Source organism: Armigeres subalbatus, chromosome 2, assembly GCF_024139115.2.
Source record: "Armigeres subalbatus isolate Guangzhou_Male chromosome 2, GZ_Asu_2, whole genome shotgun sequence".
NCBI classification, from domain to species: Eukaryota; Metazoa; Arthropoda; class Insecta; order Diptera; family Culicidae; genus Armigeres; species Armigeres subalbatus.
Window position 1 is genome coordinate 328,355,611 of NC_085140.1, and position 16,425 is coordinate 328,372,035.

A 16,425-nucleotide genomic window follows, 5' to 3' on the forward strand; every position below is an offset into this window, starting at 1 on the left:
GGATGGGATTTTACAAATCCAGGTCCAAAAGCAAGTTTGGAGCTTGTTAATCTTTAGTTTTCAGTTTTAGTTCGCCCTATCTGTTTGTCACTCCTTCATTTCCTCTAGGAGCGTTCAAAAATATCTCGTGTTAAATTAAGTCACGAGTGAAAATATCACAAACGAAGTTAATGGTAGAGATTCACTTTTCATAATAAGTATCTTCATGTTCCGATGGCGATCGTTTAAACTTGTATACATTAAGGAGAGTTTACACTGAATCATGCTTAAGCGGAGATACACTGAATCAAAACAAGACTCAATTCAACTTGATCTTTCGCTTCAAAAATTTTTATTCGCTCAATCGAATCTTTAATTTATTTAAGGTCAACTTTCCCAAAGAACCCATATTTTTAACGACTCTTAAATTTGTTTTCATAGTACACAAGAGCCCGTTTGTTTAATTGTTTTGTGCTGAGCATTCCAATGGGTCGCTTCTTCAATTCAATTTATTTCATTTTTCCGTTATTAGAGCTTAAAAAAAAGTTTTGCAAAGCATTGCATTCTAAGCACAAAAAGATGAAAAAAAATAAAACATGAATGAAAAGGACGGACCTTACGCAAAATCATACAAAACACAAAAAAAATTAAGAAAAAAAATGTAAATGATCAGGTCGCCGGAAACCGATATCAAATGTTACGCCCCATTTTTCGGCATGACACATTAACAGTGTACATTCTGATGATAATAAAATGACGATAAAACTAAATCTGCGTGAAACATCAGTAGTGCATCATGGTCAGTAATGGTGCCCTTGGGGTTTTGCACGTTTCCCTGTGTTTTCGGATATGTTTTAGAAAACAAAATTATATGTTCTAAACATAACTTTTTGGATAGAGATTTTCGTGTTTAAATCTCTCGTGACTCTTTATAACTCGCTCATCACTATCTCTACACTTAAAATAATTTTCACTTAGAAGCTACTTGAAAACATATGCAGATATTTTCCATGTAGTTTCGGGTGTAAAAGTTAAATAATTTATTAGTGATTGCACTCATTATTCTTCATTCACTAGAAAATGAAATAAAATTTAAGTGAATTTTCGTTTGGCCATGTACTTCAATTTTAAGTGAAACTTCGATATTTTTTTTCTATAGTATCCCTGTAATTGATATCCTGTCCACTAGAAGCGGACGAGGTCAAAAAAAGGAGTAGAAAATTAATTCGCACTCAAATAGAGATGTCGCAAATTAATCGATTACTTCGATTAATCGATTCATCGTTGTGATAATCGATTATTACCCAACGATTAATCGATTCAATAATCGAGATGAATCGTGAGTAATCGATTAGTTACTAATCGATTAATCAGAATTTTACGACATCATAAGGATGTCGAAAATTAATGAATCGACTGCTTTAAGCGTGCTTACAGCGGCACACTAGGAGTTAACTTTCTGAAATCAGTATGGCGAAAGGCATCTAAGGTTCGATTTCTCAAAATTAAGCACTTTAATCGAAAAAATATTTGGTAGGCATAGTAGCGGACACCATCCCTCATAACCGGTACCAAATAGTTTTTCATGAAAAGTTCCTAATTTTGAGAAAAGCAGCGTTAGATGTCTTTCGCCATACAAATTTCTGGCGGTTAACTCTTGCTGGCTATTTTGCGCATATACTATAGCGCCTGGATGTGGCTGCGGCGGGTAGAAAATCAGCCACTGCCAATAATTCATTGATTATTTCGATTAATCGATTCATCGTTGTGATAATCGATTAATTTTGAATCGATTACTAGGTTCTGCAGCATGACGTCACGAATGAATTCGGTCCTCGTCAAATGAACTATTTTGACAGTTCAGTAGTACTTTCCACTGACTCCGACGAGAACTCCGACAAGGGTCGAGTACTACTAAAATGTCACCAGATTGAGGTTACGGACAGACGCTGCAGAACCTAACTATACAATGATTAATCGATTCAATAATCGACAAGAATCAAGAGTAATCGATTAGTAACTAATCGATTAATAGGGATTTTACGACATCTCTACACTCAAACATATTTAGTAGTAGTAAAATTCTTCTTTATTTAAAACATGTTTTGTTCTACAATTAATTTTAACATGTACAGTGATCGGCCGGTTGGCCCTCCATCTTCAATTTCAATTATTGTTATTATTATGATTATAATGTTTGACTTAATTTTTAAAATATAATGTATCATGACGGCCTTCAGGAGGCGCTAGTGTTTTTTAAAATTTGATAACCTAGATTGGAACTAGCGCCCTAAGCGCTTGTTGGTCCGAGTGCAAGCAACGGACCCTAAACTTTTCTTTACACTCACCAAAGCGTTCATGTAAGGTTTTTATTCCGGCCAGACGGTGGACCTCGGATGTTCTTGTCCTGGGAGGGCTGTTGAGGATCATCCTCAGGAATTTGTTTTGGACCCGTTGAAGTTTGAGGTGGTGGGTTTTAGCGCAGCTCTCCCAGACCGGCATGCCATATTCGATCACAGGGAGGATGATTTGCTTGTAGACAGCAAGCTTATTTTTCAGGAACAATGACGACCGGCGGTTGATCAAAGGGTACAGTAGTTTCAACAAGACGTTACACTTTGTCACCGTTTTGTCAACCTGTTGCCTGAAAATAAGCTTGCTGTCGAGGGTCAAGCCAAGGTAGCCGGCCTCATTGGCCCATTCCACAGTCGTGCCATTGAGGATGATTTTACAGTCCCCAGGCGGAACAAGTTAGGGGATTTGGAGTGGGGGAAAATGATGACCTGGGTCTTCGCCGCGTTGATACAGATCTTCCAGCTAGTGAGGTACTCTGTCAGGGCATCCAGGCCTCGTTGGAGTTTTGCCACTAGCGCTCTGATCACTCTACCGTTGTAGACGATGGATGTATCATCTGCGAACAGAGACAGAATGCCGCCTTCTGGAGGTTCTGGCATGTCGGAGGTGAACAGATTGAAAAGCAGGGGCCCGAGGATACTGCCCTGGGGAACGCCTGCGACGATGTTGTGCGCATTGGAACTCGCTCCGCTGATTGAGACCCGGAATGTCCTTGCCGACAGGTAATTGTTGATGATTTTCACCAGGTAGCTGGGAAGATTGTAGCGTTGTAGTTTGTACACCAGGCCATCATGCCATACATTGTCAAATGCCTTCTCGACATCGAGTAAGGCCATGGCGGATGTTTTCGAGACAAACTTGTTCCGTCTGAGGACGTTGGTAACTCGGGTCAGTTGGTGTACAGTTGACCGACCGCGTCGGAAACCAAACTGTTCCTCGAGCAAGATGTTGAGATTTTCGGCAGACTCAAGTAGCCGATGATGAATAGTTTTTTCGAATAGCTTGGATAACCCTGAGAGAAGGCTGATGGGTCGATAACTTTTGGGGGAGGAAGGATCCTTCCCAGGCTTCCGGATGGGGATAACTTTCGCTGACTTCCAGGACGATGGGAAGTAGCTAAGCCGGAGACACTGATTAAAGATCAGCGAGAGGTGCTCAAAGAACGGAGCACTCATGTGTTTGAGCTCGAGATTCAGGATGCTGTCGAAGCCTGGGGCCTTCATGTTCTTCGACGATTTGATATAGGCCGTCAATTCGTCAGCTGAGATCTCCAACTCCTCCGAGAAGTCGTTGGGAATCAAATGGATGTTGTTAGCATGCTCGTTGACGGCTGCTTCGTGTGGACTGACGATGTTCTGCCCAAGATTGTGTGAGCTGACGAAGTGACGACCTATTTCAGCGACCTTCTCTGCAGGAGTTATCAAGCGATCCTTAGAGCCATTATTGTCTAGTGGGATCAAAGGTGGAATGGGCCGAGGCTTGGAGGCGAGACGTGGTCACTCAGGTTTGTTACGTAGAGGTCGAGCGTTGCGTGGGAACCGGACCGACTCAGCCGAGTGGGGGAATCCGGGCTCAGGATCGTGTAGTGGCCTTCCTCCATGTCGTTGCTCCAGATGGTGCCGTTTCGATTGCCGCGACTGTTGCCCCAGGCTTGATGTTTGGCATTCAAGTCGCCGGCAATGATATACTGGCCTTGCCTCCGCGTCAGCTTGACGATGTCCCTCCGAAGGGCAGCCGATGATCCATCGCCGGCTTTGGCTTGCGTTGGACAGTACGCCGCGATGAGCGCGATTGTGCCGACCGAAGTGGTGATTTCGACACCGATGGCCTCGATGACACTGAGCTGGAAGCTTGGAAGCAGACGACAGTTGATGTTGTAGCGAAGAGCGATGGCCACACCACCTCCCTGGTCGGCCGGTCGAGTCGCACGATGCGTAAGTCCGGGATGTTGATGTTCACCTCCGGTTTTAGGTGCGTTTCGGTGATGAACGCCACGTCTATTTCCTTCTCCTCAAGGAAATCCTTCAGCTCGATTGTTTTGCTCTTTAGCGAGCAAGCGTTCCAGTTGACCAGGCCCACCCTAGCAGCCATTTTCAATGATGAACATGCCAAGTGTGAAGACCTGGTCGAATCGGGGTTTGCAGCCGCGCAGTCGAGTGGCGAGCTGCGCGAAGATCGGCATCAGTTGCTCCGGAGTGTACAGCGGGGCAGATTCTTCCGGTGGGACGGCTTCGTTCTCCGACTGCCGACGGAACCCAGGAGGAGGAAGCGGGGGCCATTCGCTGGTGGATGGTGCCGACGATGCTGGAGCTTGGACCGATGCAGCTGCCGCTGCCAGTCGCTTGTGCGGCTGTAGCGGTGGGAGTATTGGAATCACACGACGGGGAGCCGGGATGGCTGGAAAGTTCACCTCGTTGATTACAGGAACACGGTTCTTCTTCGGAATGGTCCTGGTGGAAGCCTTCTTCCGGATTTCCAGGAACTCGGCTCGCTTTGGGCAGCCCTTTGTGGTGGCCCGATGTTTGTCGCCACAGTTGGCGCACTTGGGATCGGCCACCTCCATTTTGTCGCACTCGTCCGTCGGATGGGGTTCGCCACACTTGTTGCAGCGCGGCTTCATGCGGCAGTTCCTGGTGCCGTGCCCGAAATTGAAGCAGTTGGTGCATTGCGTGACATCGCGGTGCACTGGCCGATATCGTTCCCAGTCAACGACGGTGTAATTTATAACGCCAACCAGCTTCAGGTCCTTCCAGGCAGTGGAGCTGTGCTCCAGATGGATCAGGTAAAGCTGGTCGCGATATTTCCTCGCCTTGTCGTGACGAGCGATCTTGTTGACGACTACTGGCTTTAGTCCGCAACTTTCAAGCTCTGCTTGGAGCTCTTCCTCCTTCATGTCGTGAAGTCCTCGCAGCAAAGCCTTGAGCGGCTTCGTGCCGGGGTGGTCATGAGTGTAGTACTCATACTTGTGGACCTCGAGGAACTCCACGACGGATTGATGATGGTCCCTGTTGGCCGGCATCACTTTCACGCCCTCGCTGCAGAGCCGAAAAGTACATTTCAGCCCCTTAGCGATCAGCTGGCGAATTTTTGGGCGTAAATCCGGCGGATCGCCCTTCACAAACACGGGCGGGCACTTCTCCTTCCGCTCCGGTTGCACCTGCGGCAGCTGCGATTGCTGCTTCTTCCTCTTTTTCGGCGGATTGCCGGCGTCATCAAGCGGCAACGGCGAAAAAACGTTGCTCTGCAAAAGTTGCTTGGAGGGGTTACCCGCGCCTCCAAGAGCAGTGCGCTTAGGCACTTTTCCAGCGACCGAATCGGCCACCGAGTCTCCCATGACGGGTCCGGGAGAAAATAACGCCAACGCGACAAGCGAAAACGTAAACAGCGAAAGAACGAGAAAAAACACTTCGAAAAAATGCGCGAGCAAAAAACACGTCCGTACGTGTTGCTGTCTCGAACTGGAATGATCGATCAAACATATTTTTTGCAAATCGTTCTCATAATGCTTCTGCAAAATGTTTCATTAGCGATGGTCAATATACATACATTTCGCTCTGAGAACCCCACTCATACATTTTTCATACATTCGTTTTGAGTAGAATTCACTTGAAGAGTATATAAATATTATTTTCTATGTTTTCTAATGAATTCCACTACATTTCTTATTAAGATGCACTTGTGATTTGAGTAAGTTTTACTTGATTCCAGTAAGGCCGATGAAAGTTTCGATTTTTAAAGTCTACATTACTTTTTATAGTAGAATTAAAGTGACAATTATTTTGAGTGTAGTTTAAAGTAAGCAACTAGTTAGGGATAGGGATTGGTCAGTGGCGTAGCCACGGGGGTGGTTTTGGGTATAAAACCCCCCCAGAGACAAAATTTTTGGAAGAAAATTTTTTTGAAAAAAATGTTCAGAAAACCCCCAGACCAATTTTCTGGCTACGCCACTGAGTAGAGATGATGTAAAATCCCGATTAATCGATTAGTATACTAATATATATATATATATATATATATATATATATATATATATATATATATATATATATATATATATATATATATATATATATATATATATATATATATATATATATATATATATATATATATATATATAAACTATAACTAAAACTAAAACTCTTGATTCTTGTCGATACTAGAATCGATTAATCGTTGGGTAGAAATCGATTCAAAATTAATCGATTATCACAACGATTAATCGAAGCAATCGACATCCTTATTATGTCGTAAAATCCAAATTAATCGATTAGTAACTAACCGATTTCTCTTGATTCTTCTCGATTATTGAATCGATTAACCATTGGGTAGTAATCGATTATCACAACGATGAATCGAAGTAATCGATTAATTTGCGACATCTCTATAGTTTCGACTGCGATATTTTTTGCGTGCAGATCTACGTCTGCGGATTTTTCCGTAGATTTACGGAATTGAATGCTTTCTACGGATTAATTTCAAGAAGCCATTTTATAAGACAGATTCGAACAGCTGATCGAAATTTTGAGTGGACGGCTCGGTCTTTGTTTTGGTAAATTTGCATGTAAACCATCATCATTTCGTCATCATCATCATCATTTCATTTCATTTTCGCAAATGTTCCTTGTAAAATGTAAATATTAGTATTTGGTCTCCTGTCATTTGAGCTTTCTATAAAATGGCTTATTGGAGTATCTGTGAGATAACTCACCAGTGATTAACATTTTACGGAGACACTTCTTCTTTACCTTCTTCTTATTCTTCTCCTTCTCTGGCTCTACATTCCAACTGGAACTTGGCCTACTTTTCAACATTCTATTAGCATTTCCTCAGTTATTAATTGAAAGCTTTCTATGTCCGCCATTGCATGAGTATGTATTTTGTGTGGCAAGTATAATGGATACACTATCAGGGTTGCCACATTTCTTCTTCTTCTTCTTATTGGCATTACATCCCCACACTGGGACAGAGCCGCCTCGCAGCTTAGTGTTCATTAATAGGGTGACCATATGAAATTTTACCAAAGGAAGACAATTCACTCGAATTGAGCGAAAAAGGAGGACATTTAGTTGAAAAAGGAGGACACAAAAAACATCGATCGATTTTTTGTTTTTAATATGATTAGGAATATTATATTTGTTAGATTTTTGCACACTAAAGTCTTTTGGAAAAAGTAGTGAACAAATGTTAAATATTATTATGCTGGCGTTTTCAATGATATTCCACAGAATTCTAACAAGAATCATTGTTATAATTCTGAATACTTTATTGTAAAAATAGATAACTGACCAAACATTAGGTTCTATAAGGACTGAATACAAGATGCTTAGTTGTCCAGTTTTTTTTAATGCCATGTTTCTTTGTAGACAATTTTGAGAAGCATTTGCATTCTTTTTTTAATCCATTTCTCACAATTCCGATGCTTCTGATATTTTTGACACCTGTATTTACATTATTTTTATTCCAAAACTTTACTTAGAAAAAACTTAGAAATAAAATCAGAAACGCAACCCGGTCAGAATCCAAGAACAGAATAACAAAACACGATATGGACTTGATTGATATAAGAGATAAAAGAACAGGCAACAATATCAAAAATTTGCACCGAAATATGATTTTAATATCAAGATATGCTATGGATAAGAACAAACTAATGACACATGATATTGATCACTTATTATAAATAGCATAACTTGATCTTCTGATGATATTTTAGTGCAAAATTTGGTATTATCGTCTGATTTTTTTATCTCTTGTCTCATGTCCATATCTCATTTTGCTATCTTATCAACATTTGATATTATTGAGCTATTTTCGTCTACTCGGGAAACGTGTGCGATGTTTTGTTACAGGATGGACTTCTGTTATATTATTGTTTGTTAAGCAAGAATTTCATCAGCAATAGTTTTTCATGCAACTGTTTTTTTTCCGCAAATTTCCAAAAAGGAGGACATTTTAGCGCAAAAGGAGGACATGTCCTCCTTTAGGATACCATATGGTCACCCTATTCATTAAGCACTTCCACAGTTATTAACTGCGAGGTTTCTAAGGGAAGATCCATAAAGTACGTCACGCAAAAATTGGCGATTTTCAACCCCCCCTCCCCCCTTTGTCACGTTTTTTGTAACAAACCCCAAACATTTTTGTATGGATCGTCACGCTGCTCAGAACCCCCTCCCCCTAGAGGCGTGACGTACTTTGTGGACGGCCCCTAAGCCAGGTTACCATTTTTGCATTCGTATATCATGAGGCTAGCACGACGATACTTTCATGCCCAGGGAAGTCGAGACTATTTCCAATCCGAAAATTGTCTAGACCGGCACCGGGAATCGAACCCAGCCACCCTCAGCATGGTCTTGCTTTGTAGCCGCGCGTCGGAGGGCCCCACATTTAAATCTGTATTTTTGCCTCAGAAAATCTTTATATCTGTATCTCAGATCAAAAAATCTGTATTGCAAATCTGTATCCATCTGAACCAAATCACAATCGTCTTTAATAAAGTTTGTTTTGAAAAGATACAAGTCCGGAAATACTAAGCGAAACTACAAGTCAGACATGTCATAATTTAACATTTTTTGCACATTTCTTTCCAAGGATTACAAGTAAAGGAATACAAGCAACAATGTTTGCTTTCTCAAGATTTAATATTTGATCATTTACAAATAACATATGTCAAGGATTCATTATAGCCATATGCACAACAACTTTATTGGACTAATATTCAGCCACTCTGAAAAGAGTGATAAACTTTTTCAAAGCATTTCAGAGTGTTTCAGATATGATCAATGATAGTTAGACCTGATGTTTCAATATTATTTTAGAGCTTTTTCTGAGACCACATGTATCAAAATATAATCTGAACATTTTCCGGAACATAATCTGATCGAATTTTAAAATCATTGATGTGCATAAATTACCAATTAGGAACAAAACCTACCAGAGACCACATGTTCTGTATTTTCAAATAGGAATTTACTTAATTTAAAAATTGCTTTTAATAAGATCATTTAAAAGTAGCATAAAAGTAATTTACAATAATTATTGGTACTAAAATCCTCAAGAAATCTGTAAAATCTGTAAATTTTCCAAAAATCTGTATATCTGTATGTACAGATTCTTGGGCACAGCATTACCTCAAAAATCTGTAAAATGCAGAAAAATCTGTATATGTGGCAACCCTGTACACTATGCCCAGGGAGTCAAGAATGTTTCCCACCTGAAAACATCTTAGAACGGACCAAGATACAAACTCGCCATCTCCGGATTGGTAATCCTAAGCCTTTGTACGCAACGCTAATTGGAGACCCTACGGGACACTGTATTCAATCCGAATCTGGAACATGCATTTCCTCAGCAGGTCGTATAATAAAATGAAAAAAAATCTAGGACTCTTTGGATTTGTAAGAGAAAGTTTTGAAACCCCTAAACATTTTCTGGAAATTTTATTGTTGCCCCCTCAATTTATTATTTTTAGGCAAAATAATCCGAGAGGGACATACTTTTTTGAAATATTTGTATCGGCTCAATTTAATTCTAACTATAAATATAGAACACAGATAAAAAATTGAGTTTTGAAAGAATTTTGAGGAAATGTTGAAGTAATTCTTAAAAAAAAATTCTGTAGAAATCTAGGCATTTTTTAGGAAATTCTAAAAGACATTCCATCCTAAATTCTTTCGAAAATTCCTTTAGGGACTCGTCCGGAAGCTCCTTAAGGAATTCTTTTAGAAATTGTATTGGAAATTCATTTAGCAATTTTCTCAAAAATTGTTTTGGGAATACTTTTTGAAAATTCGCTCAGGTTCTACTCCGGAAAATCCTTCAAAAATTCATTTGCAAATTTCTGCAGAAATACTTTTTGGGAGCTCCAGGAGCTCTAAATACAGGGTGTCGACTACCTGGAAAACCTGGAAAGTTAGGGAAAGTCAGGGAATTTCATTTTGGACCTGGAATGTCAGGAAAAGTCAGGGAAATTTGATTGAGGTCAGGGAAAAAATCACATAAGCCAATATTGAAAATTTTAGTGATTTTTTTAAAATTTGGGCAATATACTAAACAAAGGACACTTATGGCAATGAAATTCTTAACCAATTTTAATCCATTATAAAAGGACCAATAAAGGTACTGAAACGTCGGATCGGAATTAATATAACTGCTGGTCATCAGACTGCATAGCCGATAAACAATACTCCGAGGCAGTTACAGTCGACAACCTCCGCCGACAACCACTCCGGGTCCTTTTCATGTTCTCCATGGTAATAGAGTTTGTTTCTATAAATCACTAAACAATAACAGAGGTTCCAAAGCCATGTTGCTAAATGGTCACTGTTGAGACCTGATCCAAATAGTTTTTTAAAGTCCACTTTAATATTTTAGATTATTTAGTTGGAATGGTTTCGTATCGGAGTCAATTTGATTTTTTTCGCAGTTTCCTTATTATTAGCATTTGGATTTGAGTCATGTTCCCATCAAACAAAATAAGTTCTGAAAGTCCGTTTAAATACTTAATCATCAATCGCGAGAGTCATTCCTTATAAAATAATTTGATGTACTTATGATATCGGAAAATTTCATTTAATTCTCTATTGAACTCTACTAACTCTAATGAAAAACCTAATATAGTTCATTTCCTTTTGATGAAAATGTAACGCCAAAATGTTTGAAAATTATCTAGTGAAAGCAGTCGAAACTGAATCAAATAGCTGAAATAGGCCATAGTTCAGAACAGTTCAAACATGTTCAACCTACAATCAACAACTAGATATTTGGAAACTTGTTAAACGAAAACCCCGAATTGTATCTTTGTTGACCTGTGACGGCACTCTACAGCATCGGCCCCATCTCCAAATATGATTCTGAGGGTAATGTTTTAAAAACATTACGAGAACTTGAACTTGAGCTTATAAAGTCATTCGTCGATCCTCACGTCCTTAGGTGGTCAAATTAATGGTCATGTAGTGAAAATGATAGTGGATAAAAGCATCATATGGACTACCTCGTGTACGTAGGTGGCGATGGTCTCAATTAAACCACATTAAACGTTACTCGATACTCCATAATTATGCTCGGACGCAAGAGGAGGAGGATGTTGTTGTCAATGGTAATGTTTCAGTTTTGCATTCGCTGCTTTTGATTTTTATAAAACAATTTTATCAAGAAGTCGACATTGTTGTTTCAAAAGGGCGAAAGTCGCAAACGTAAACATTGACTTCTTCTGCTGATTTCAAAGAGATTAAAGACTTCTGGCGGTATTTTCCACTTCCGTTCGATAGAAGGCGCGGAGCACCACCAGTTCCAAGTGATTGTTAGCTGGGAGCGGTCCTAGTTGTCGAGGAATTTGCAGGAAAAGGCATTGTTTACGTTTGCGACATTGGCCCTTATGAAACAACCGTGTCGAAGTATTCTGGTTGATCTTTGAGAGTTTTGTCCAGAAATTACTTCAGAATTCTCACTGAAACATAAAAAAATCTCAAAAGATTTAAAAAGCTGTCTCGATAGTTTTTCCCCTGGAGCTCCTTGATGAATGTTCAGTAGATTTTTTTAAAAGCTCTGCTCCAAAAACTTGGTATGGTATTTACTCAAATTTCAATAGAATGTCTTCGTGAAGGGATTCATATAAAAAATATGCAAAGGAATCTCCTAACATATTTCCACGAGTTATTCAAAAAAAAACTTTCTTAGATGTTCCTTATTAAGTTTCATTGCTTGTTGCAACTCTCTATAAATAAAACAAAGCTGGAACTCCAAGATCATTTTTGAAAAACAACTAAAAATCGATAAAATAAATAGAGTAAGTGTAAAACACACCTATTTTTTGGATATTTTTCCATGGGACCATTGATTTATTTAAACCCAAGGCCACAATCTACAAAAATTTAACGACCTAACTGTGTTCAAACCAAGTTATTGAAAGTATTGCAGTGGTTAGAATATTTTGCTAGGCTTACTATAAGTGCTGCAAAGATTTATGTGAGCTTGAAGGGATTTCATTCATGATTAGGATAAGACAATATAATTCGCCCCACCTGGCCAAAACGCCCCCCTCTGATTTATAGAAAACTATAACTAACTAAGAAAAAATCAGTTGGTACCTTTAGATATTTGTAAAATCATCATACTATGTGAATGTGGAAGTATTTTTGTATTACATAATGAAATTAAAAGCAAAATACAAAAAGTTACAGTTTTGATGTAACTTTTAACGTTCGTTTGCTCAACATTCTGGAGCGACTCTAGCATACTGTCCGCAAAACTTGCACTGGAACACTCAGTTGGGTAACAGAATAACTTTTCCCAGTGGTTAAAATGATATAAAATTGCTTCCATCTTAAAAAATGTAACGGTTTTTGAAAATATGTTTCACTGGTCAAAACGCCCCAGTGTAGGCAGGGCGATATGCACATATGACACAAGCGCAGCGAGCCTGTAGCAGTTGCTTCCAAATGATGTGGAATATATTGAAATATAATTCACACCTGCTTATCTGGACTTATGTTGGTTTTTCAATGTCAAGCACATAAGGATTTGATTTGCAAGCTTTTTATTATGAGATAATAACATTTTATCATGAGATAAATACAATACTAATGAAGGGCTATGAAACGTCTTTAGTAACGGCACTTTTTGAAATCCATTTTTTCACGACTTTTCAAAAAAGCTTTATTACGTGTTCTCAGTAATATGTGGTAATATTTTTATATGACTACTCACAGGCAGTGCATTTGCGACTTGTTGGACTTTGAATTTTTCGAAGAATTGTCTGGAAAGTCAGGGAATTTTATTCTCAAATTTGAGTCGACATCCTGTAAATAATTTTTAAAAAATTCGCCAGTAATTCCATTGAATTTTCTTCCAGAAGTTTCTAAAGGAAATCCTCTGAAAATTCTAAGAAATCCATATAAAATTCCCTAAGGTTTTCCAAAACAAATATGCTGGAGGCAGTTCTAAAGTAAGGTTTAATGGAAATTCCAAAAGAATTATTACATGTCCTTCTTTGAAGTTTCAAAGGAATATCTGTAGGAATTTCTCTAGAATTTTCTAGATTTATTTTTGGAGTTATTTCTAGAGGATTTTTCAAATCAACCCGTGGAGGAAATTCCGAAAGAAATCTCAGATGAATGTCCCAACGAATTCTTTTACAAAATCTTATAGAAATTCCTTTGGAAATTACTTTCGTAAGTTGTTCGGATATTCCTAGAGTTTCGTCATAAAATTTATGGAGGACATTCCAAATGAAGTACTGGATAAATTGTCTAAGAAATGGAATTTTCACTGCAGCTATTTCCCAGTGAATTGATGAAATAGTTTCTGAATTACTTCCTGTAGGAGTTTCTGACAATACTACTAAACGAAGATTTCCCTTAAGAATCCGTAACAGAGTTGAACGAATATCCGGAAGAATTCCTTACGGAACTTACTAAGCTATTCCTACAGAAATTTTCGAAGGAATTTGTCGGAAATTAGTAAACTGCGATAGAAACTCCTTCAGGAGTTGCTGAAGAAATTTTTGAATTCATTTGCGGAGGGGATTTTTCAAAAGAAGGCCCCTGTTGGAATTATAAAATGATTTCCTGGAATAATTTTGTATGAAATACCTAGAGAAATTCTTAAAAAACAAATTGAAGGTAGAAATTTTCGGATGACTTTCCTAATTAATTCCTGGAGGTATTTTTCATAGAATTATTTTAGGTATTTACAAAAAAATGTCTGGAATACTTTCCAAAGAATTTGGGGATAAATTTATGAAATAACACCTGGATGAATACTCCAAGATTTTTTTGAGTTTCTGGAGGAACTCCTGAATCAAATAGGAGGATGGTTTGTAATCTCAATATTTTGGGGAATTTTCCTGGTTTGCTATCTTAATTTCAATGTCAAAATAGGGCTTTGTTTTACTTCTGTACTGGCCAAATTATGAATGAACTAATTACGTCAAAATTGCTGGTGAACCAACATTATCATAACTCTGGCACCGCCAGTGCTGATTTATAAGGGTCCAGATGATCTCCGAAGTGATAAAAACTCAATAATTTCTCGGCATGAGATCTGCATGAATTTGAGCAAACTAAACTACCAGTGAAATAGCCCAACTGAATTCTCTCCAACAGGTGCAATCAAGATCCAGATTTTTTAAATCTTCACAGTCTTACTCTTATACCCCCTTGCGAAGCAATTCAATTTAGGCATTGCGTTGGACTCGGTCCAATGCTATCCTTGCTTATTTCGTAGTGACTGATTGTTATCGAAACATTTCCGTCTTTAAAATTGGAAAACATTTCTCGGGATTGTTCCCATGTAGGGATTGCTCAAACTCATTAGCACTAAACAGCCAAGTAATAATTTGAAATGTTCTGAGTCCATAATATTAAACTAATTGTATGTTTAATTGATAAAACTTCAATAAATAAAATGCGAAAAATTGTAGTCTCAGCGTTGGAAACAGTTACTGTCAAAAGTATGTATACTTCACTTGATGTGCTACAGCTCTTCGATGAGTCTACGCCGAATGGAATATCCTTTTCCACTGGACTCGATCCTGGGCCAATCGCTTCCAGTCGCCCTGCCCTGAACGTTGAGTGCCCTCAGGTCCTCTTCAACAGCAAAAGTCCATCGTTTACACGGCGTTCTTGACAAGTAAGGCAAAGCATTTTTTACGCTAATCACACCATAATCTAACACAGGAGATTCAAAATAATTAATACCAATGGGAAAAAAATTATCTATTTGCTTATACACTACAAGTTTGATTTTCATGGACAATTTTGATCTTCGGTTGATGTGGGTACAACGATTTTAACAAAATATTGCATTTTGTAATAGTTTTATTTACCTGCTGCCTGTAGATTAATTTACTATCCAAGGTCAAGTTAAGATAATCAGCCACGTTGGCCCACGTTCCACCGTCAAGATTGTATTGTTCGAGCTTGTACACCAGCCCATCATGCCAGACGTTGTCGAAAGCTTTCTGACATCGAGCAATGCCATGGGGGATGTTTGAGAGACAGACTTGTTTCTTTTGAAAATGTTGGTGACTCGAGTCACTTGGTGCAAGGTTGATCGATCACGCTGAAACCCAAACTGTTATTGGAGTAAAATATTGTTTTCTTCTACTAAAGCGTTTAATCGGCAATAAATTGCCTTTTTAAGAAGCTTTGATGACCCTGAGAGAAGGCTTATAGGGCGGTAACTTTAAGGAGATGTTGGGTCCTTCCCGGGCTTCCGAATGGGGATTTATTTGACTGATTTCCACGAATGTGGGAAGTAACTCAACCGCAAGCACTGGTTAAAGATCAGTGAAAGATTATTATAAAACGGTTCACTCAAGTTTTTAAGCTCCGATTTAAGAATGTTATCAAAACATGGAGCCTTCTTATAAGTCAATAGTTCGAAAATTTGTTAGGAATCGAATGAAGATTACATACTGGTTAACCGCAGCCTCATGCGGACTGACGATATTTTGCCCCCCTCTAATGGGATCAATTCTGGAATGGGTCGAGGCTTAGTTTTTTTTTATTTTCGTCATTTTCCAAAATGATACTACTATCTAGGAAAGTGCTGATCTTATTAGAGGAGTCGTTATTTCTGAGGTACACATTTCTGGCTTTAATGATTTTAGACATGCGATTGTATTCTGATTTCAAATAAGGTAGACCAGTACGTTGGGACTGCCTTCGTTTTACATTAAATCTTTGGTGAGTGAGTCAATGGTGAGGGTGTTGCTTACCTGTCGAGCTGTTGGAACGTGTTGCTCCCGGGCCAGCGAGATCGCCTTTTTGATGCATTGCTGCCGGTCGATGTCCTCCGATGTCTCAGGGAGAGCCTCGTAGTTAACATTATATCATCAACACGCGCCGTATTTCTCGATGTCGGTTGACCGTGGAACCAATCTCGACCACTGCTGCCGATTTTATACTCATTGAGAAAATCTGCTAACTCACGTGTTTTGTTCCTAACAGAACAATCGTTCCAGTTTAGGATCTTCAAACTGGTGTTTTCAGGGCCCATATTTAGTAAGAAAGGTCATCACAACCAGGTCATCATGTAGCAGCGTGGATTTGTTGCTCCTTGGAGCGACAACAGCGTAGCTGTCGG

The 16,425-nt window shown here is 39.0% G+C and overlaps 1 protein-coding gene across 2 annotated transcripts in view; it reads left to right on the plus strand.

Annotated features, from left to right (window-relative positions):
• The window catches only part of LOC134212728 (adenylate cyclase type 10-like), a 110,482-nt gene that overhangs the window by 11,853 nt on the left and 82,204 nt on the right, over window positions 1–16,425 (plus strand). The gene's annotated exons all lie outside the window — the stretch shown is intronic.